General features: G+C 44.6%; 1 pseudogene; it reads left to right on the top strand.

Moving 5' to 3' along the window:
* The first annotated feature begins 6282 nt into the window (after positions 1 to 6282).
* Positions 6283 to 24058, top strand: LOC147733738 (uncharacterized; annotated as a pseudogene).
* Positions 24059 to 24945: the final 887 nt, after the last annotated feature.

The following is a 24945-nucleotide window of genomic DNA, read 5'->3' as shown; positions in this document are numbered from 1 at the left end:
AATGTAATGCTCTTCTGAGTGGATCTTTTTAAGACGTTCATCACCTTGTAGGAGCTCTAATAATTTCTCAGCCAGAAGCAAAGAGTCTTGGTTTTTGTCATCGTCTGCAAACACAGAACACACCTCTTTCAGTTGGTCCTCCAGCATGTACAACAATGGGATAGCTTTTCCCAAATTAGAGTCCTCCTTGCTGACTGCACGCGTGAAGAACTCAAAAGGACGAAGCATGCGTGTCAGGCTTTGAACTATGTTCCATTGCGCCGCACCCATCCTCAGCTCCTCTGTACCCTCTGTAAGGAAATATTGATCGAGTTCCTTAAACTGCTCATACAGACGCTCAAGCATGTAGAAGGTTGAGTTCCAACGTGTTACCACCTCCTGGATGAGTGCTTTCACTGGCATTTGATGTTGATATAGCAGGCTCCTCAGCTGCTTCCGGGCCTTAAAAGAATGGCTGAAATGCTTGCACATTTTTCGGCAGGTGTCCAATACACTGTACGCTGCACTGCCTTTATTACCCAAGAATTTTTGGACAACCAGGTTTATACAGTGCGCCAAACACGGCACTCTGAAATAGTCACCCAGCCTCATGGCCTTAACTATATTGGCGCCATTGTCCGTGGAAACATAACCAACCTGGCGTTTTAGTGGGGACAGCCACTTAAGGACCTTTGTCTTAAAGACATCCAAAATGTTTTCTGCTGTGTGACGTTTCTCCAAACCAAACATGGCTAGTGTTGCATGTTTCCGAGCAGCTTTAAAAACAATGTCCGTGGCAACACCTGTGTTTAGCTTTGCTTTAGCCCCTGAAAAAGAGACCCAGTGTGCAGTGATGCACATGTAATCAGCGCCTGCGCCACTGGTCCACATGTCTATTGTCAGATGTATAGTGTGAACAGCACTCTTCTGCAAAGCTGCCCCAATCACCTTCAGAACATCTTCATGTAGTGCTGGAACCGCAACTCGGGCAAAATAGAACTGGCTAGGAACCTTCCATTTAGGGCCGAGCGCTGCCACTAATTCTAGAAAACCAACCCCTTCTACAAAAGAAAAAGGGAGAAGGTCCAGAGCTAGCATTTTAGCCAGCTTAGTGTTATACAGACGCGTCAGTGGGTGGTTGCGTTCATATTGCGCTTCTGTAAACAACATCTTTTTAATGTTGCCCTGGACCAAGGATTTACGGGATGATGATGATATCTTCGACCCAGTTACGCTCGCTGATGAACTTTTCCGCATTGATGTCTCACTCTCTCCCACACTCTTAGTGTGCCTCACATGGGGTGTGCTGCTGACAGGGGTACTGGTTGTAAGTGAAGTGTTTGAATCGTCTTCTTCCTCCTCGTCATCATCAGATGAAAAATCAACGTTTTCATTACGTGCAATTCTGGCTTGCTTAAACGCCTCTAGGTGCGGAAACCATTGGACAGCGTGCGCTCTCTTAAGATGACCTCTCTGGCCTCCGGTACCATAGTTAGAACCAAGCTTACCACGACCAACTCGAACCTTACAAATGCTACAAATGGCTACGTTTTCCATTTTTGGGCAAACACTAAAGAAGTCCCAAACTGGAGACTTGAAATGTCTTTGGGGGCCGGAGGAGGCGGCGATACTGGGGGTGGTGGTCCTGCTGCTAATGCCAGATGAAGTGGAGGATGTGGATTGCCGAACTTCAGTACGTTTTGCACTTTCACCACCACGAATTGAGGTCGAGGTGGGTACCTTCTTGCGAGGAAGAAATATGGAAGCGGTAGGTTTTGGTGTACTACTTAACTCCAAATCTAATGATTACATTTCCATTGCCTCCTCGTCGACATCATCATCACGCTCAGCAGCTTCTCGGGATAGGGTCAAAATGTCTCTTTGCTGCATGCCCGGTGGGGCTGCAGTGACCTTTGTGATGACTGGCTCGTCGTCATCGTGAGAGGCTTCATCACCAGCAGTATCTGTCACTTCTTGTTGAGCCTCATCACACTCCATAGCTATGAGTTTTTCGACGACCTTCCTTTTACGCTTAGATACCTTTGTCAGATCATGGTGTGCCTCACTCTCAGGCTGCGGTGATGGCACCCAATCGTCATCCAGATCATCAGTAGGAGGTGGGCTTGAAGAAGATGTAGACACCCCCCTTGATCTTTTCCTTGCTGGGGATATGGAAGACAGTGAATGATCATCAGGAGGAGTGGCTTCCAATGATACCTCGGCTTCATTGTCGATTTCCTGATGTGCCCCTACTTCGGGAGGAACAACTATTGTGGGCACTTGTGAACCTCCATGCACCTTTGCTTGCGCATCTCCTTTTGCTGCCTCTCCTTCCACATGTACTTGGGCGTGTACTTGCACATGGTGTTGTTGTTGCGGCTGTGGTTGTTCAACACTTGTCAGATGAGTTACAACAACCTGTGTTGATTCAGGGACATTGCTGCTACTTTCTTGCGATGAGCCAACATCACTGGTCGATGGTGATTGGAGAAGTACACTGACTGCCTCTGAAGCACTCAAGGGCTTTGACTTAAGTTGGCGTGGTTGTGGAGGCACTGAACCCAATGGAGCAGGGGTGCTGCTCCCAGCTTGGTCCCCAGCAGATCCTGCTGCTGCAGGTGTACTTTTTTTTTTGCTCCCAAAAAAAATGGCGGGTGGCACACCAGCCTCCTTGGTAACTTGCTTCTTCTGCTCCTTACTAGCAACTTTCTTGCTAGAGGAGCTACGGAGACCTTTTTTTGGGGCCATCTTCTTCAGAGCAGGTCAGACAGCAGGCCGCAGTTGCACGAATTGTAGAGTTGTCTGAGGCCAGACGGGACGTCGCGTGACGTTATGCTGCACACACACACCGCTGCAGGACTTCTTCCTGGCACTGGTGGTTCTCTTGAGTCTTGTGCACCTAAAAACAATGGAAGACAGAGGAACATCAGTTCAGTTATACAGCACAAAAAAAATCGAAGAACACTGCAAAATCAGCACAATCCCAATCCATCCATGCCCTCCATGATGTTTAAGTTCAAGACAGCCCACAGAAAGACTAGGCCCATGCTAGACTCAAATACCCCTGGTGAAAAGGCCACAAGTACAGCCCCAAAAAACGAAAATCACTGAAAAATCAGCACAATCCCAATCCATCCATGCCCTCCATGATGTTTAAATTCAAGACAACCCACAGAAAGACCAGGCCCATGCAAGACTCACTACCCCTGGGCATAAATAAAGGTTGAAAAGTAGGCAAAATGGTTGCAGGCCTAACAACAAATCCTGCATTCAAAATGGCCACTTGCCTGCCAGCACATGGCCAGTGCCTGTAGCTGCACTCAAAATGGCCACATGGCCTGTCCCTCCCCATGAACACCCCCAAAAATCGAAAAACACTGCAAAATCAGCACAATCCCAATCCATCCATGCCCTCCATGATGTTTAAATTCAAGACAGCCCACAGAAAGACTAGGCCCATGCTAGACTCAAATACCCCTGGTGAAAAGGCCACAAGTACAGCCCCAAAAAACGAAAATCACTGAAAAATCAGCACAATCCCAATCCATCCATGCCCTCCGTGATGTTTAAATTCAAGGCAACCTACAGAAAGACTAGGCCCATGCTAGACTCAAATACCCCTGGTGAAAAGGCCACAAGTACAGCCCCAAAAAACGAAAATCACTGAAAAATGAGCACAATCCCAATCCATCCATGCCCTCCATGATGTTTAAATTCAAGACAACCCACAGAAAGACTAGGCCCATGCAAGACTCACTACCCCTGGGCATAAATAAAGGTTGAAAAGTAGGCAAAATGGTTGCAGGCCTAACAACAAAGCCTGCATTCAAAATGGCCACTTGCCTGCCAGCACATGGCCAGTGCCTGTAGCTGCACTCAAAATGGCCACCAGCCACATGGCCTGTCCCTCCCCATGAACACCCCCAAAAATCGAAAAACACTGCAAAATCAGCACAATCCCAATCCATCCATGCCCTCCATGATGTTTAAATTCAAGACAACCCACAGAAAGACTAGGCCCATGCAAGACCCACTACCCCTGGGCATAAATAAAGGTTGAAAAGTAGGCAAAATGGTTGCAGGCCTAACAACAAAGCCTGCATTCAAAATGGCCACTTGCCTGCCAGCACATGGCCAGTGCCTGTAGCTGCACTCAAAATGGCCACCAGCCACATGGCCTGTCCCTCCCCATGAACACCCCCAAAAATCGAAAAACACTGCAAAATCAGCACAATCCCATTCCATCCATGCCCTCCATGATGATTAAGTTCAAGACAGCCCACAGAAAGACTAGGCCCATGCTAGACTCAAATACCCCTGGTGAAAAGGCCACAAGTTCAGCCCCAAAAAACGAAAATCACTGAAAAATCAGCACAATCCCATTCCATCCATGGCCTCCATGATGTTTAAGTTCAAGACAGCCCACAGAAAGACTAGGCCCATGCTAGACTCAAATACCCCTGGTGAAAAGGCCACAAGTACAGCCCCAAAAAACGAAAATCACTGAAAAATCAGCACAATCCCAATCCATCCATTCCCTCCATGATGTTTAAGTTCAAGACAACCCACAGAAAGACTCAGTCCACCCACCACTGAGTACCCCTGGGCAAAAGGCCCCAAAACAGCCCAAAAATCGAAAATTACAAAATTTTAGTTGCAGCAACTGTAATGCCCCAAACAAACTTACTTGTAAAATTTCTAATACAACTGTGATCCAAAGAAAGTCAAAAAGGCCTCAAATCCAAAGATCCAGCAGCATCCACAAAAAGTAATCCTTCCAGCTCCAGATCCAAATGAAAAGTGACCAGGAGATGGACAAAGCACTGGGAGGAGCCTGCTGAACAGGAACAGGAAGTTGAAGACTGTGGGGCACTTCCTTCCTCCCACCCCCCTCCCCCCTCCCCAAAATGGACTCCTCGCTAAAAAAAAGTGCAGGCAAATGTCAACCTAAGGAGTTATTCAGATAAAAATCATCATTTCAAGAAGGTTTATGCTGCTTGCTGGTGGATTTCTTGTGCAGAATTGCAAATTTTATATTTTAGCTTGTGCGAGATTCTTGCTGCTCGCCGCATCTCAAATCTCGCAATTGCGAAGTACCGCGAGACGTGATCTCGCCGTACTCGCGTTGACAAACTATCGCTGGCAAGCCGCGATGACGTAATCGCGCTCGCCAATTCCCGCGGGATCACACAGCAAGATCCAAAATGGCACAGCACTCGCAAACTATCGAGAAAAACAACTCGGCAAACGATGATAAACGCCGCGCGCCGCAAAAATTGTATCACCAACGCCGCGCGCCGCAAAAAAAATCCGCTGCGTGCGAATTTGCGGATTTTGCGGGAAATTCGCAAATCTCACGGATTGCGAATTTCCCAAAAATCCGCAAAATCCGCGAGCGAAACGGATTTTCCGCCCATACTTAACAATGGTATCCTGAAAACTAATATGGCCAAAATAGTAGCCGAGACAGGTGTCACTTGGGTTGATGCTCTGCCCTTAGCTCTACTGTCCACAAGAACAACGGCCCCCACCAGGATAGGGCTATCGCCCCATGGAATTGTATTTGGGAGACCTGCCAATGTATGGGGTGTCCCGCGGCCTAAGAAACTGTCTGATGTCGAATACCCTGTATTAACTGATTATCTGTACAGTCTGACTAATACCTTTCATACTCTTTATCACCAGGTGCATGAGGCCATACCTGACAAAAGTGAGGGCCCAGGACACGTTATTCACCCTGGTGACTGGGTCCTGCTCTGGAATTTTCAACGGACTAAGAGCCTCGAGCCCCACTGGACATAACCCCATCAGATGTTACTAGCCACCCGCACCATCGTGAAAGTAGAAGGTCGGAAGAATTGGGTGCATTCATCGCACTGCAGGCGTGTGCCTCTGCCCCTCCCCTATGATCAGTGGGTGAGGGAAGGACTAGAAGACTCAGAAACAGTCCCGACGTTTGTCCCATTCAGTGATGCCAGACTGCATTCTACATCTACGGAAGCAGGGAGTGACAGCATACTGAAAGGAAGGGTGGAACCCTCCCATAACTCTGCTCAACACCAAGAACAATTGTTTCCCGACCATACTGTCCCTACTTCCGACCGATACAACTTGTGGTGACCCCGAGGGAAGGCTTGCCCTTGACTTTGCCAAGTACCTACAGGCTGTAAGGCTGTGATCTTCCACGGCTGAGAGTAGTGCTGGTGTGTCAGACTAAGGTAAGGCATAACGGCCCTTGGCACCTGCACCCAGTGAAGCAACCACCAATCACAGACAGCCACTAGAGGTCCCTGGCTTAGCACAATGGCCGCCGTCCAAAACACCCGAATCCAGAAACAAGATGTCAGCCTCCGACATAGTAAATGCTTTATGGTCACCGTGGTGACGCTGTTTGTCTCCCTCATCCTGCCTATCCTTGTTTGGCTGTTACTAATCTACCATCCTGTTACCTCACCAAATCCTACCCCGGCACCTGCAGAACACCAGTATTACACATTACCAGCCCACGAGTTACCCCGCCGTGCGGAATTCGTCAACAAAACCTTCATCCAATGTTTGCATCATCACCAGCTGATCATGAACACTTCCAACTGCTGGGAGTGTGCACTGATGCCACATTCCATCATACACCCTGTCCCATTCTTTCCCTACCCCTTTTCCATCTCTGGGTTTTGCCTAGCATGGTGGATGTTGATGCAGGAGGCCAACACTGTCAATGGTACTGCCAATTCTGCCCTTGGAACATTTCGGGATGACTTCTGGCGGAACAGATCCGGCCATGCCAATGCTCCTTTTTTGCCCGACCAGCTCATCCACAGCGCTACTATCACCAGATGAACTCGGTGAGATGGTAGTATTCAACTCAACTAATCGACAAACATTTTCCAGATTCCGCACAAGAAGGATACTGCCTGATGAACGAGACACTGTGAATGTCATAAATGTGCAAGGCCGTGTCTGGATTCATGGTCTAGGGACTAAGAAAGTTGGTACCAGTACGTGTGATATCACAAAAACTTTAAACTCTACATCTCCTCCGAAGCTGGTGGCATCCCCCAACACCTATTTCATCTGTGGCACTGCCGCCTACACTTGGCTCCCCCGCAACTGGTCTGGTGCCTGCTATCTGGCTTCCCTCCTTCCACCAACGTATTCCACCCATGGAGGTTACCACCTGTCAATGAAGGGTGCTCTGCGCCGCTCAAGTAGGGGTGTCATATCAGTCGAGGATACAGAAGGCCAGGAAAGCGGGGACTTCTTTAAAGGTTTCCTTCCTTTCTGGGGCCCCCTGGCCAACAGTCGGGCTGTACGAGGACTGACCAGGGTCCTTGAAGCCACTATCACAGTAACAGCTGGTGCCCTCTCCAACATCACTGCAGAGCTGCAGGCGGACCGCCTCATAACGCTTCAGAACAGAATGGTCTTAGATATCATCCTTGCCGATCGTGGTGGTGTGTGTAAATTGATCGGCGCCAGCTGCTGCGTGTACATCCCAGACAACGCACCTACAGTGTACGATGCCATCCAACGTCTGCATCTCCTTTCTTCCAAAATTCATCTGGATGAAGGCAACTGGTCCCTCACAGGCTGGATCTGGGGCCTTCTTTCCCAGTGGGGGTGGAAGATCCTCATCTTCCTTGCCTTGGGAGTAACTGTCCTGGTCTCCTTCTGTTTGATTCTTACACTATCCCCCCTTCAAGGTGCTCTCACCATGACCAAAGGCAGAACAAAGTCCCTCAAACTGCAAAAGTACTTGGAGATGGTGTAGTAACAATAGAAACCTGAACAAGGCTCTAAAATTAATTTCACAGACTTTTCTAAAGCCCTTTAGGGCATACAAGTTGAATGATGGGCTTATCTGAAAAATGGTTTCTCTCATTTCTCAAAGCTTTGCAGCTCAACTAAGGAGATTTAGTTGTGGTGCCGGCACATTGTTCATACTCTTTTCTGGTGTGCCACTGTGATAAACAGAGACTTCTGAAGGTACTGGCATGGAATCACTCAAAGATTGGGTGTTAGACAAGGTAATTACGATGCCAGGAATATAATTTTGATCTGTGGCAGAACTAGCTGGAGTTAGGATTTCAGCAGGATGATTTTTATGCACTTCTACCTAGGATTTCAACAGTAACAAGGTCAAGGCTGACGGCATCGCTGGAAAGAACATTAGTAGGATCAGGTGTTCAATAGTCAGGACAAAACTGTGAGCATGCACATGAAGTCCATGTATCTTACAGTTCATTTATTGACAGCATCAATCAGCATGACACTAAGAACTATACTGATCATGAGGTCTTGAAACAGATGAGCCCAAGTAATGTCTTCCATCTTTACATGAGGCAAGGCTTTGTTGATGGGGAAAGGTCATTGGTCTCTTCAAACTGACTGTCTAGTATGAGTGATTCTTTTGTCTCAGTACTAGAAAGTGGCTCTGGATTAGGCATGGAAACCAGGTCTATTTGGAAGCAATGCACAGAATCAGACACAGAAACACAGTCTCAAGTGATAGTTGAACAATTTGCTTCTGAGACTTCAGCAAAGATGTGGACGGGATCAACTTGGTAGACTGTTACAATACCGGCATTATCCAATTCAAAATGTTTCATTAGTATAGGAAAAAAAAACAAGAGTAGTTATACCAGGACTCAGATCAGTAACAGTAGCAGAATTAGGCCCAGAAATTCAGAGAAGAGTCAATTGCAGTGTCAAAAGTACTAGCAGCACTAGAGACAGCCTTGTGAATATCTTGAGCATGAAAGGAAAGCTACTTCAAATTATGAGGTGGTCTTGGAAGTCCTGACACTTAGTGCCTCTTAGTTGGAGGACTATAGGGTAATTTTGTATTTAACCAAGGCCTGTGTAGCAGATTTGAGACCAGAGAGCCCACTACCAAAATCCTAAATCCTATCATACCCCTCACATGGATAAGCAGGGAATCCTACTAGATTTATAAAAAAAACTCTCACCACTACTAGTAGCTCGTGGCATGCTTCATCATAAGGTTCCCACCCAAGATACCTAATGCATCTGGGTGTGCTTTGAACAACAGTCAGCACATGTTTTACCCTGAGGTGGGCACAGGCGTGGATCTTTTTCAAGGCTAAGAGCTATAGGTCAAATAATGGCTAATCACTGTTAATTCAAGCTCATTGCTATTATATTACCTCGAAGAACCTTCTTGGCCAAAGAATGCAATGATCAACTAATTGTAAGACTCAGTACATATAAAGTGACTTTGAGATTGCTTACAATATGTCCATTTTATTACTAGCATGTACAGAACATGGTAAGAGGATAGTTACAACCCACCTTTACAATGATAGCAGTTGATATGATCACTGCACATCCCCAGCTTATTGTCGCTCTACACAAGTGAGCAAAGTATATGAATTAAACCAATATTAATGTGAGTGGGTCCTTCTTCAGGCAGCATCCTCCTACCAAAGAGGTGGAAATTAGAGTAATTTTAAAAACCTAACTTAAATTATAAAGATAATATGTCTGGAGTACACCAAATGAGTATCAATGATCATTAGTATCAGAGAATATGCAAATAATACACAGAAGCAGTAACATATACAAATAAGCAGTCAACGATTGCATAATTGACTAAAAGATCCTATTTATTATGTCCATAGTACAGAGCTGGAAGGTCCTATTTATTATGCACATAGTACAGCACTTAAGCTAATGATCCATCCGCACAGGGGATGTGGAAACACATTGTCCTGTAGGTTTGAGTACTGAAGACATTCAAGTATGCATATACTTTCATCTTATAAGGTACATATATGTCTCCATGGGAAGCATAGCTCAGGGATAGTGGAATGGAAATCAAGATCTTTGGATATCGGACAGACGGTCTCAGAATCTGGCACCTCTTGTAGTTAAGAGTATCCTTATACATGAAATGGTTGTTATATGTTTCCTACACATTTACTAAGACTGTGCATTAGATTAAAAAAACTTCATAATACAGAGACTGAGTCTTACATCATCAGTAAATACTAGTTTGGCTTGCTCACAGTACCGCATCTAAACTCTTAAACCTTCAGATATATAGATGCGGTCAGCAACCTCAAATATGACCACTCTTATTCCCAAGAAATCTGTGGAAACAGATCCAGTCCTTTTGTTTGTCACTCTTGCATGCCCAAAGTTTCACAAAGAGAAGAGATAGTAACACATTTTCAAATGATTATTGAAAAGATCTAATTTGTAAGTAAAACATGAACTGCGATAATTGGACAGATGAGACACGTCGTTATAGGCATTATTAGAATGGTAAAAAACACAAATAATTCAACCTTGTTCATAATGTTATTCCTATCTATCACTAATAGCTCTACACTAGTGATAGCATGATAGGAGTACCCTGCAAGCAGTGGCGTCACTAGAGGGGTGAGGGGGTGCCAACCGCACCGGGTGACACCACCACATGGGGTGACACCGTGAGCCTCTCGAACTCGAAGACTTCTGTATTGGAACTCCTTAACTACTGCAATCCAATCCATCTCCAAGCGCCGCGGGTAAGCCAGCATGCTGCGAGAGCTGTCAGCTACAATGAACGCCCAACGGAGACGGGAGCAGCTGTCACAGTGAGTGCAGGGCAGAGGCAGCGGTGGTATTATACTGAGGAACATTTTCAGCTGGAGCAGGGGTCCAGCAAGGAACCAATGCCTAGATGCATCAACGTATTTAGGAAGTGCAAACGGTGCAAATCGCAAAATTCGGCCGTTTGCACTTCCTAAATAGGTGTCTGGGATGCATCAAGCATTTTGGGAAAATCGCTATTTTTAGCGAATTCCAAAAATGCAATTGCTTTTAAGAAATCGCAAATTTGCGATTCCTTAAAAGCAATGCATGATTATTTTTAAAATTGCGATTTCGCAAATAGGGGGTGCAAATTACCACGATGTTGAACCTCGTGGTAATTTGCAAAAATGTGTCAAATGCCCAAAGATGCATTTTAAAACACTGTCATGTTACAGACACACATGTCTTTAGGACATGTGTGTGTGTAACATGCACTTTAAAATACATTTCAGGGGTGCAGGGGGGGTTCCTTTGGACCCCCCCTGCACCCATGGAATGCATTAACATTTTGCGAGTTCCAAATTGCGAATTCGCAATTCCCATTGATTCCTATGGGCCTTTTGGCCCATAGGAATTAATGGGAATTGCGAAATCGCAATTTGAAACTCGCAATTTTATTGCTATTCAGTAAAAATTGCGATTTGTACCGAATCTCAATAAAATTGCGAAATAAATGATGCACTGCCATTTGCGATTCCTTATTTGCGATTCCTTATTTTTCGCAAATAAGGAATCACAAATGAAAACGTTGATGCATCTACCGGTTAGTGCTTTGAAATATGGCGCCTGAAGGCAGAGGAGCAGACGAAAGGACGGAGAGAGCACCACAAACCTGTCAAATACAGGAGCGACACAGAAGATGTCTCTTCATTAACTTTGAATTTGCACGCAGCCAGCGCAAGACAAATGGATTTTTTCCTTGTTTTGGACGGGTGCAAACTTTACATAATCTATTTTCGGATTCCTAAACCCCTCTTCCTGGTTAACAGAAATGTTTGATCCTCGCCTGGTGACTTCTTCTGCCTCTGGCGAGGTTCTTTTATTTGACAAATCTAAAACCGCTCAAAACAGGCTCTTCCCAAGATCTGGGCGTGTTCATTTCCAGAGATATTGCCAGCCTTTTTGGAACTTTTGTGTTTTTGATGGAGTTACAGTGACTCTATTAAAAATCTAGGTATGGGGTTTACGTTTCTTTAACCTGTTTACCAAAGCTGCACTATCTTAGGTGTAATATTGGCATTAACAGAAGCCCAGGCGGTTAATGCGCCTGCTGCAGCAGTTCAGTGAGCACTGGGATCCTTTCCTCTTTTCTACCCTTCATTGAAGGAAATTCGCCAAAAGCTACGAAAAACAGAAGTGACATCACCTTGAGCTGGTGCCCTACAATTATCCTCTCTACAGTCCTATGTTGAGGAAGAGAAGAGGAAATAATAAAAATATAAGCCATAAAGTAGAATCCCAGCCATCCTCTGTTGTGAAGTGTGAAGGAACAATAGTGAACACGATTTCTGATATTAGCTGATGTTATTTTACTGGTGTTATGACACGGTGCATCAGGTCTTGTTGTAATCTATCGTTGTGGACAGTGAAAAACAAGCATGAATCCTCTTTTGCACTGTGTTTACTGTTTGTGCTACAAAACATGAGCAAACTGGATACGCTCCACTATGTTTTACAAATTAATTTACACCGAGGCAGAAGTCGAGTACACTGAATTTCCTAATATGTGTGTGACTGTGACATATAAATACTACCCGATAAAACAAATACATTTATATATTTTTTAAGTATGTAGATGAAGCTGAGCGTAAGCCAAAATATGTTTGTTCAATTTTGTGCAGGCAGAACGCACAAAGAGACGCAAGGCTGTTGAAAGAACAGTGCGCTCTTTATTTTATAAAGCAGCTTAGGGATTGGCTGGGCTGGGCAGGTCAGTGGAAAACAGAAACTGAGAGCGGATCCTCTAGCAAAGAATAAAGATCAGCGCACGTCCGTTTGGCTCATGAACAGTTCTTAGATATAAACACAGAGTTTGGAAACCCAGCTCCAGGGTAATCACAATAAACATATTTTCTCTTTCGAGCCAGGTGAGAGAAAAGGCTTTAATTTTCTTTATAATAATGTGCCGTCACCAACTTTTGTAAGTGGGGAACTGTGGTTGAGTCTTCCTGACACCGGCTGAACATCCTGTGACTCTCGGCAAATCAATTAATCTCTTTATGCTTAACAAGGACTCGAACCTTGTGAAATTTAACTGGTGTTCTTGCAGAGTGCTCTGGTCCAATTTCATTGGTCTGAGTTTGCAACATATATACAGAAAATAGTAATGTTTACATGCTCACTTTTTTTACTTTGGAAACAGTTTTTTACGCCCTGCCACTTTTAAATCTCATCAGCCACCATTGAGGCACGCGCTGCCGTCCAGCCGATTACAAAGCTAATGGAAGTGGGCATTCAAAATCCGGGCCTCACCAGCACAGTGCTGCAGCCCAGAGCTCAAACCCACACTGAAATAAATGAATAAAAAAATTTACACAATATCATGGGGGCAATATAGCAGTGGTGGTTTGCCGAATACGTTTACCTTCTATGAAAGGTGTAATTCTAGGGACTTTTTATCTTCTTTGTGCAATGCTGACCGTTATGTGGCACTGGCGGACTCGGAGGAGGTCCATCATCTGGTAAGTTGTGAGGGGGTGACACCATGAGTTACCGCACTGGGTGACACCAACCCTAGTGACGCCACTGCCTGCAAGTCCCATTTGGATTGATCTGAACCAATGCCTTGGTGTAATTTCTCTGGAATCTGGCCTCAGTGCGAATGTCTGACATAATATCGACAGACAGAATATCGAAATACAAAAATATCGGCACAAAAATATCGACATCAAAAATATCGGAGTCATATCTTCATAAAGGTAAGTACAAAAATATTGAAAAAATAATATCGTAGTACAAAAATATCGAAATTAAAAATATCGTTTTTTTAAATGTATTAATAATAATGTAAAATATAATTTTAAAATACATATAATTTTACAAATGTTAAATAAAAATATTAAAACAAAATTACAACTAATACATATACATTTAAAATAAATAAAACACTTAATAATTTAATGTAATTTTCTTTTTTTAATTTCATTTAATTGATTTAATGTAAATTATTTTTATTTTTACCCTGTATGCCTGTACCCCAAAAACCCAAAACTGACCCTGAACCCTAAAAATATCCCTGTACCCCAAAAACCCAAAACTGACCCTGAACCCTAAAAATATCCCTGTACCCCAAAAACCCAAAACTGACCCTGAACCCTAAAAATACCCCTTTACCCAAAAACTGAAAACTGACCCTGAACCCTAAAAATACCCCTTTACCCAAAAACTGAAAACTGAACCTGAACCCTAAAAATACCCCTTTACCCAAGAACTGAAAACTGACCCTGAACCCTAAAAATACCCCTTTACCCAAAAACTGAAAACTGACCCTGAACCCTAAAAATACCCCTTTACCCAAGAACTGAAAACTGACCCAGAACCCTAAAAATACCCCTTTACCCAAAAACTGAAAACTGACCCTGAACCCTAAAAATACCCCTTTACCCAAAAACTGAAAACTGACCCTGAACCCTAAAAATACCCCTTTACCCAAGAACTGAAAACTGACCCTGAACCCTAAAAATACCCCTTTACCCAAAAACTGAAAACTGACCCTGAAGCCTAAAAATACTCCTTTACCCAAAATTAATTAATTATTAATTAACAATAACAATAAAGTAAATATATTAGCACATTAGCTGTAATTAATTTAATTTAATAATTAATATTATTTTCCCCAATTAATTAATTAAGAATAACAAAAAAATATATATAAAATAAATTACTCTAATTAATGTAATTAACTAAATAATATTAATTAATTACCAACTAATTAATAATAAAAAATATGTACAAAATTATATTAATTAATTAACTAATTAATATAAATTAAATACCAAGTAATTATTATTTAAAATATGTACAAACATATATTAATTAATTAATTATTATTGTCAAGTCAAGTCAAGGAATTTATATAGCGCACTACATACCCAGGGGGTTTCAAGGCGCTTAGGGAGGGGAGGAGGGATTACTTGTCAAATATCCACGTTTTAAGTTGCTTTCTGAATGCTAGGTGGTTCTGGGTAAGGCGCAGGTGGGTGGGGAGTGAGTTCCATGTTTTAGCAGCCAGGTAAGAGAAGGATCTGCCTCCCATGGTGGTCTTGTTGATGCGAGGTACAGTGGCGAGGGCTTGGCTAGAAGAACGTAGTTGGCGGGGGGGGGGTGTAGAAGGACAGTCGTGAGTTGAGGCATTCTGGTCCGATGTCGTAGAGCGATTTGTGTGCGTGGGTTAGCAGTCGGAAAGTGATCCTTTTATTGACGGGTAGCCAGTGGAGGTCTTTCAAGTGGCCAGAGATGTGTTCGTTGCGCGGGATGTCTAATATGATTCTGGCTGAGGCGTTTTGGATTCGTTGGAGTTTCTTCTGGAGTTTAGCGGTAGTACCTGCGTAGAGGGTGTTTCCGTAGTCCAGTCGGCTCGTGACCAGGGCGTGGGTGACAGTTTTCCTGGATTCGGTGGGGATCCAGCGAAATGTTTTTTTGAGCATGCGGAGAATGTTGAAGCAGGATGAGGATACGGCGTTGACTTGTCTGTTCATTGAGAGTGAAGAATCCAGGATAACGCCAAGGTTCCGTGCGTGGTCTGTCGGGATGGGTGCCTTCCCAAGGGCTTCCGGCCACCAAGAGTCGTCCCATGCAGAGGGGGAAGTGCCTAAGATGAGGACTTCTGTTTTATCTGAGTTCAGTTTCAGACGGCTGTGTTTCATCCATTCGGCTACTTCTTTCATTCCTTCGTGTAGGTTAGTTTTGGCGGTGCTAGGATCATTGGTGAGTGATAGGATCAGTTGAGTGTCATCTGCGTAGGAGATGATGTTGAAATTGTGTTGGCGAGCGATGGCCGCCAGGGGGCTCATGTATACGTTGAAGAGGGTGGGGCTGAGCGAGGATCCTTGTGGGACGCCACAGATGACTTCAGTGGCCTCGGACTTGAATGGTGGGAGGCGGACTCTCTGGGTCCTTCCGGTGAGGAATGAGGTGATCCATTCAAGTGCTTTTCCTTGTATTCCGATGTTACTGAGGCGTTGTAGAAGGGTGCTGTGGCAGACTGTGTCGAAGGCCGCGGAGAGGTCGAGGAGGATGAGGGCGACTGTGTCTCCATTGTCCAGTAGAGTTCGAATGTCATCTGTTGCTGCGATGAGGGCGGTCTCAGTGCTGTGTTTTGCTCGGAAGCCAGATTGTGAGGAGTCGAGGGATTTGTTGGCTTCAAGGAAAGTGGCGAGCTGGTTGTTGACAGCTTTCTCGATGACTTTGGCCGGGAATGGAAGGAGCGAGATGGGGCGGTAATTTTTGAGTTCGGTGGGGTCCGCTGTGGGTTTTTTCAGAAGGGCGGTGAGTTCAGCGTGTTTCCAGCTTTCCGGGAAGGTGGCGGAGTTGAAGGAGCAGTTGATGACATCTCGGAGGTGTGGTGCTATGATGGAGTCTGCTTTGTTGAAGATGTGGTGAGGGCATGGGTCAGTTGGGGATCCTGAGTGGATGGAGTTCATCAGGCGGATGGTGTCCTCAGTGGAGATTGGGTTCCAGTCATTAAGGATTTTCGAGGGGGGTGAAGGTCCAGCATATGGTTGGGTGGGTTGGTCTCCAGGTTGGTTGTCGAAGCTGTTGTGGATGTCAGCGATTTTGTTGTGGAAGAATGAGGCTAGGGAGTCGCAGAGGGCTTGAGAGGGGGTGATGTCGTTGGAGTTGGCCGAGGGGTTGGTAAATTCCTTGACGATGTTGAAAAGTTCCTTGCTGTTGTGGGTGTTGTTGTCAAGTCGATCCTTGAGTGCTGTTTTCTTGACCTTTTGGATTAGTTGGTGGTGTGTGCGGGTGGCGTTTTTGAAGGCGTCCTTGGTGCTGGTGGTTGGGTCTTTTTTCCAGATCTTTTCAAGGGAGCGGCAGAGTTTCTTGGACTTTTTGAGATCATCGTTGAACCATGAGGCCTTCTTGCTGCCAGGTTTGTTTTGACGTTTTTTCAGTGGTGCTAAGGTTTCGGCGGTGTTGGATAACCATCCGGTGAAGTTGACGGCGGATTGGTCTGTGTTGGAAGAGTGGGCTGGGGGGTTGAGAAGAAGCGATGAGGAGATCTGGTCGATGGTGATTTTGTTCCAGTTTCTTTGTAGAGTTGGTTGGAGGTGGTTGATGGGTTTTGGCTTGTTGTAGGTGAAGTGAACGCAGCTGTGGTCAGTCCAGAGGAGATCCGTAGTGTGGCTGAAGGAGACGTGGTTGCTGGAGGTGAAGATAGGGTCGAGAGTGTGACCTGCGATGTGGGTGGGGGAAGTGACCAGTTGTTTAAGTCCGAGGTTGGCGAGGTTGTCCAAGAGAGTGGTGGTGTTGCGGTCGTTGAGCTTTTCAAGGTGAAAGTTGAGGTCACCCAGGAGGATGTAGTCTTTTGAGGGGAGCGCGTGTGGAGTGATGAAGTCCGTGATGTCTTCACTGAATTGTGCGCGGGGTCCTGGTGGTCTGTAGAGAAGGGTGCCTCTGAGTGTGGTCTTGGGGTCGATGTGGATCTGGAAGTGAAGGTGTTCGGAGTTGGCGAGGTTGGCGTCAGAGCTGGTTGAGATGCGGATTGATTTCTTATGGACGATAGCGATTCCTCCTCCTGTGTTGCCGGTACGGTCCTTGCGTGTGATCTTATAGTCTTCAGGGATGGCAATGGTGATGTCTGGGGCGGAGGAAGCGTTCATCCATGTTTCCGTTAGGAAGGCGACGTCCGGAAAGGTGGTGTCTAGTAGATTCCATAGGTCGATGGCGTGCCTGTGGACCGAACGGGTGTTGAGCAGGATGCATTGAAGGTGGTTGGGGTCGGGAATCTGAGGTGTGTTCGTAGCGGAGTTGGTGACGGTACCGGAGAATTTGCAGGAGTAGCAGGAGAAAGGTCCATGGGTGTGTCCGGGAGCGGCTAGGACGCAATCGGGGGCGCGACCGGGGTTAAGGGTTAGAAGGGTGGCGGCATTGTAGGTAATGCGGGAGGGCTGGGCATTGCGAGGACCAGGGGCTCTGGCGCTGGGCGCGGTCCAGGCGCGGACGGGCGTAGACGGGCCTACCTTTGGCGCACCTTCGGCGCGGATTGGGCGCGGTCGCTGCGCGTGAACGCTGCGCGTGGGAACTACTGTCATATATGGATAGTGGAGGGGGAGGGGCGAGGGCGGCTTGGCTGGGAGGCGGGGCGGGCTCGGGTCAACACGAAGCACAACAACAACAGCTACAAAATGGAGGGGGGAGTCGAGCAGGGCGCTGGGGGGTATCGCGCTATTACTTTGGCAAGAAAACAATGGTGCAAGCAGGCGAGGTGCACTCAGTGCGGTTAAAGGCACAGTTAAATAATGCAGCTCAGTTCTATGATACCGGCAGGCAAGCGAGGTTGAAACAATTATTTAAATGGCAGTGCAAATATGCTAGCGAGGTTAAAACAATTAATTAAATGGCAGTACAAAAAGTATGCTAGCGAGGTTAAAACAATTAATTAAATGGCAGAAGCAGCGTGGGTCAACAATACCGCTACAAGGTGGAGAGGCAGAGGAGCGACCACTCGGGGCAGAAGCACAGAGGGATCACGGCGCTTCTGGTACAGGAAGCGCTGTAAATAGATAGTGGGAGGGCGGCTCGGCTGGGAGGCGGGGCGGGCTCGGGTCAACACGAAGCACAACAACAACAGCTACAAAATGGAGGGGGGAGTCGAGCAGGGCGCTGGGGGGTATCGCGCTATTACTTTGGCAAGAAAACAATGGTGCAAGCAGGCGAGGTGCACTCAGTGCGGTTAAAGGCACAGTTAAATAATGCAGCTCAGTTCTATGATACCGGCAGGCAAGCGAGGTTGAAACAATTATTTAAATGGCAGTGCAAATATGCTAGCGAGGTTAAAACAATTAATTAAATGGCAGTACAAAAAGTATGCTAGCGAGGTTAAAACAATTAATTAAATGGCAGAAGCAGCGTGGGTCAACGATACCGCTACATGGTGGAGAGGCAGAGGAGCGACCACTCGGGGCAGAAGCACAGAGGGATCAAATTACTTCCCACCCTATTCCCCTATAAACCCATAACCCGCTACAGAACATATTTATCAATTAATTAAAATTAATTGAAAATTAATTCTCAATTAATTAATTAATAATTCCTACTAATTAATAATTAATTTAACATAATTAAATTACTTCCCACCCTATTCCCCTATAAACCCACAACCCGCTACAGTAGTAAAAGACAATATTTAATTAAATTACATTAAAATTAATAATAAAACATAATAAATACAATATAATATACACTAAATTTATTTAAAAATTGATATTAGTAACATCGAAGTTATTTATTTCGATATTATTGACATCGATATTTAAAACTTCGATATTACTGATATCATACTAATATCGATATTAAAGACTGTCGATATTACTTACCTTCGATATTTTGTCCCATCGATATTTAAACTTCGATATAATTGTATATCGAAATTTAAAACTCGATATTTTGTCTGTGTACACTCAGTGCATTAACAAATGCCCTCCATCTCATTGTTTATTTATATTTTTATTTTAACAATTTATAAAGCGAGCAAATACCCGTAGGTGTCTCGGTGCTAATTTTGCATGCCTAGAAACATCTCTGCTCGCACTGCTACCTTCCCTCTCAGGATGAATGTCGGGGCCTGCAGAACTGCATCTCATCGACAGTTCTCTGCAGCATTTTTGATAACTCCGGTGTGAAGTGCCTCTCACCGAATACAAAACAGATGCTGTTTAAATAATAAAGCACCTTATTGCCTTCTGTTAGAGAAGCTGAATAACATCTTTACTTAGTCTGGGGAAAACAGTTGTCTCCTATGAGTATATAATAAAGCAAGGCCATAGCATTCTAGTATGTGTGTTACTGGAACTAACAGTGCAGACTACAGAACAACGTCTACCAAAAAGAAATGCGTGCACAGCATTTTCTTGTGTTAGTGAAAAACATGTTCAAACCACCATCTTAAAAAGAAGCTAAGTTAAAAAGGAAAACTGAAATGGAGACTAAATGAAATCTCTATAACATGGTGTCTCCTTGAGACCACCTGCAAACTGAATTACCTGTGGCATCTTTGCACTTTGCACCATAGTATGTTGTCCTGTTGCACTCAAAAGTTATCCTAATTACTTCAAGGTATTCCTTTTCAGGTCAGGCGCTACTTCTGTTGCACAGTGCCCACCGTGCCTTAATAATTGTAGTACTATGTGGGAAGAGGAGCAACCTCTTCTCGGGAGGCCTGCGCACTTCTTTTAAGTAAACCGCTAGGGTTTTTCTTCTTGTGTAAACAGAGTTAAATCACTTAATTAAATCCGTTAGACTACTGTTCAGTTGTAAATCACTGTTTTATTTTTATCATGTTTCTTGTAATTTTCCATTGTAAGAAATAATTCATTAAACAGTCTTCTTTTGTATCATATTGCCCAATGCATTTCGGGTCAAAATAAAAAGATGACCCTTCGTCAGGGGCCTCAAACGAGCGAGTTTGGTTCACTGCTCTTTCCTTCCCTCACTTCCGGTAGTTGTTAATATGAACAACTCTGTTTACACAAGAAGAAAAACCCTAGCGGTTTACTTAAAAGATGTGCACAGGCCTCCCGAGAAGAGGTTGCTCCTCTTCCCACATAGTACTGCGACTTGACTACCATCACATCTCAACTTCTGTCAGGAGGGCCCAATAGAGAAACTTACTACCACATACCTCTGCCCATTGGGTGTGGTAATCCACTGGAGTGAGCTCCTCAGAGACATTCTGACTTTGCCTCAACAATTTCCCAAGATCTTCCCCAATCCCTATGACTCCTGACCTTCTGCACCGAGTGACCATTCCCTGAGACCCATTGCAGCCAGACTGTTTGTCTCTAAAAAATAGTGGAACAGACCACCTTGCTTCTGCCACAACATCTACTTTCTGGCCATGCAACATCTACCAGTGCCCCCACCAGAACCCATTTGTTATCCCTTCATTGGGTCTTGAATGCCATGCAATCTGCAACACCTCTGGCTCCTACCTCACCCAGAATGCACCTCCTTTGTGGCACTATAGAACAGACAGCTCCTATAATCCTATACAAACTTCCACTCACTCAGTTGCTGCTAGTAACTACATCCTGTATAACCCTTCCTCCACTAAACCACTCAAGCCTCGAGCACACCTTATTTTTTCACCAAAGACCCAATTGGTATCAATAAAGTGCCTACACTGTGGGAAAATGAGTGCATTTGTGGTGCAGGAACTAAGCAATATATTTTTTCAGTGTTGTATTTTTGTATAGTTTACTGCACTATTTCAATTAACTTTGTCTCCCGGTTAGCCCTGTCAGCCTTAGGACGGTCTTCCCCCTGCACGTTTTGCCTACTTATCTCCAATTTCTGATGGATTTAGTTTTTGTTGGCATTAGGACACTGCTAACCATTGGATTGGCATATACTTAATTGGTATTTTAAATTTACTAATAAGTCCCAAGTGGTATATCATTGTCATGTGCTTTAGGTTATTCCTTTCATGTATGCCCCCTTTTTACATGTAGTGTCCCATCCACACGACTTTTTACCTAGTAGTTTGCTCCTGTTTCTTCAACACCAGGTTCTTATGCCCAGATGCATCAACCTTTTTAGGAAGTGCAAACGGTGCGATTCGCAAAAATCGGCCTTTTGCACTTCCTAAATTGGTTACTGGGATGCATCAAGCATTTTTGGAAAATCGCTATTTTTTGCGAGTTCCAAAAATGAGATTGCTTTTAAGGAATCGCAAATTTGCGATTCCTTAAATGCAATGCATCATCCTCAAAACATTTGCGATTTTAGAAATTGCAAATGCAAATTACCACAAAGTTGAACTTCGTGGTAATTTGCAAAAATGTTTAAAAACGCATAAAAATGCATTTTTTAAACGTGTACGTTACAGACACACATGTCCTTAGGACATGTGTGTATGTAACTCACATGTAAAAGTGCATTTCATGGGTGCAGGGGGGGGTCCTTTGAAAGGCTTTGATGCATTCCGATTTCAAATTGCGAATTCGCAATTCCCATTCATTCCTATGGGCATTTCAGCCCATAGGAATGAATGGGAATTGCGGATTCGCTATTTGGAACTCGCAATTTTATTGGAATTCGGTAAAAATTGCGATTTTTACCGAATCTCAATAAAATAGCGAAATTAATGATGCATTGCCATTTGCGATTCCTTATTTGCGATTCCTTATTTTTCGCAAATAAGGAATCACAAATGACAACGTTGATGCATCTAGGGGCTAGTATGTTATCATAATCCCTGTACCTGATGTACATAAACATTTCCTCAGGCACTGCATAATTATTCTGTATAAGGGTCTCCACTATTTTTATCCTTGGCAAACAGGCCCTCTGTGCATGACCGCATTGTTTAGAAAAACATTTATGATTGTTTTCAAAACATTTATGATTGTTTTCACACCATATCGATTCTAGAAGAAACCCTGGAGTGACCACTCTAGTATATATTACCCTTATTCCCTCCCCCTGGAAATTAGAGGAGAATTCCTTCCACGCGGACATATGGTCCTGAATGCTGAATCTTTGACGCGCAGTGGCCTGACATCCCTTGCGAGGTGTCATCCTGGAACCAGAGACGGGGTCCTTCATTCTCTACCATCAGGTGAGAGAGTTGGTTCTTCCCTGGGGGATTCTTGCCTATAAACAGATATGTCTACACACATATACATGCTACACCTACATATCTAGGCTAGGTACATTTAGTAAAATGACGTAGAGCACACATTGTAGGAGTATGCAAGTGCTACTGTCTTATCTGAACTATATATGTTCATCTACTTAGCACTATGGTAGAAATATATCTACTGTTTACTATGTTAGTACTTGCGATTTCTTTCATTTGCTTCTGTCTCCTGATTGTCGCAGCAAATTTGTTTTACACAAGACTGATGCTGGACCAATAAATACTTATTGAAATGGCCTAATCACCATCCTGCGTATTTTCTGTAAATAAGCAAGCACGAGTGACTGAGCGAAAAGTCTTGTACTGTTTTCCACAATCCCTCAGGAATCAGGGTTGTCATGTTCAGTGATTGCAAGAAACTACCTACACCACTGTAAGATGCAGGGGTGGGTGTTAGTGGCACTATAGAGCTAACTGGTCTAATAGCTGACATAGCCTGTGGGGGTGTCCGTAAGCAGTTTGGACTCCAAGCCCTCAGTTAGGTCATCCAAAACGCACAGGTCCTGGGGATTCTTAGGAACTACACGACATGGTGCCGCCAACGCTGGTTTGGTTCTTATATTAACAGTTAACCCTTTCGATGCTGATGACGAGCTTAGCTCGTCATCACCCACGGGTGTCGTGTGCTGATGACGAGCTGAGCTCGTCATGGAACCAACAAAATGGCAATTTGCAGCACAGCGCAAAAATCACCGGAGCAGCGATGCGGTTAAAATCTAAGTAGTTCAGTCAAGCTTTTTCAGAAAGCCCTGCTCACACTTTTCAGGGACGTCTGAAGTGGGAAGGGAGATCTGCCTCAGCTGAGCAGATATATGTATTGGCTGAAGGTCTAAACAAGCTTGTAAGAATAAAAGGTTCCAAAATTGTGCAAAACCCTAGCTCTTTTACTCCTATTCTCCTTCAAAAATGACAGACCCTGCCAGTAGCAGTGGAGGTTCAGGGGAAGAGGAAATTTCAAACACTCTCAACATTACAGAAAACTGCAGACATGCAGTAACTATAAAATTGTTAGAACACAGCGTACCCGGAACAGGTGGCTGTGTTACCTTCGTGAATGAGGCACACGAGGTGTCTGGGCCAGAGGTACTCTATTCTTGGGTTCAGTTTCCGCTTGCAGATCTACAGACTAAATTGTTTCACACATACATTGTAGTTATGCTATAAATGTATACAGCGCACGATTATCAACGGTGTCTTGGCACTAGAAAACGGAGAAGCAAGTAGAAGCATTTACCAAAGAACAGCCATGTCTTGATGGCCTTCCTGAACAAAGTTAGGGAGGGAAGATTTCTGGTGTTAAATGGGAGGGAGTTCCAGAGCCTTGTGGCTCCCACCACAAATCTTCTGCCACCTTAGTTTGATTTGAAAAATCTCTGAGAAAGTATGATTTCTGCCTCATGATCTCAGGCATCTATTTGGAGAGTTTCAGTGCAGTGAACGTTTCAGGAACTAAGGGCTGGTCCCGTGTAGTGCCTTGTATGTAATACACACGGTTTTAAACTTTATCTGACTTTTAATTGGCAGCCAGTGCAGACTCTGGAGATGGATTCCCACCAATTGGAATTCGAGAATCCCCAAGAGGAGTCTTGTGGTCGCGTTTTGGATCAACTGGAGACTCTGTAATTGCTTCATGGGCATGCCAAGATATAACACATTACAGTATCATCACACCCAGGTTTTTTACTTCAGGGACCGGGATAGGTGCTGTTCCCAGGTCATCTGGCCACCAAATCTGTGACCAGATGGGGAAAAAGCTACCAAACAGAATAACCTCGGATTTCCTGGAATTTAGCTTGAGGCAGTGCAAACTCATCCATGAGCTGACTGCTGTCATACAGTCCCTAAATCTGTTTACTGGTGGTAATGTATTTTTGCTAATGGTTACCATGATTTGGGTGTCAACCGCGTACGATGTTAGTGCCATTCCAAAAGATCTAATAAGAGCTGCCAGTTCTGAAACATATACATTGAAAAGCATAGGACTAAAGGAAGAGCCTTGTGGGACTTCACATGGAAGTGTGAAGGACGGGAAAGTCAAGTTTCCCAAAGCGACCAATTGTGTCCTATCAGCTAGAAAGGAGGAGACCAATGCCAGTGCATTTCCGGAGATGCCAAAAGAATAAAAAATTTGAAGCAGGGTTTTGTGGTCTACTATGTTGAAGGCCGCCGACAGGTTAAACAGGACAAGAGCCGCAGCGCCCCCTGCGTCCATTACTGTTCTTATTTCATCAGTGGCCTTTATTGTGCTGTTTCGGTGATATGCTCTGCCCTGAATCCAAATTGTGCCTTCATATGTAAATATGAAGTAAGCTGGTTGTTCATAACCTTTTCAGCCAGTTTGGCTGGAACTGGAAGGCGTGAGATGGGCCTATAGTTGCCTGGGTCCAGTGCATCCAGGTTGGGTTTTTTCAAAAGGGGTAACATCGAGGCTCTCTTCCAGATAGAGGGAAAGACACCTTCTGTAAACATAGAGTTGAAAATGGATGGTATGGCTAGTTCCAAGGCTTGTT

The sequence above is a fragment of the Lissotriton vulgaris genome, chromosome 2_1 (genome assembly GCF_964263255.1).
Source record: "Lissotriton vulgaris chromosome 2_1, aLisVul1.2, whole genome shotgun sequence".
Lineage (NCBI taxonomy): Eukaryota > Metazoa > Chordata > Amphibia > Caudata > Salamandridae > Lissotriton > Lissotriton vulgaris.
The sequence above is the reverse complement of the archived record's forward strand: the minus strand, read 5'-3'. Positions and strand labels throughout refer to the sequence as shown.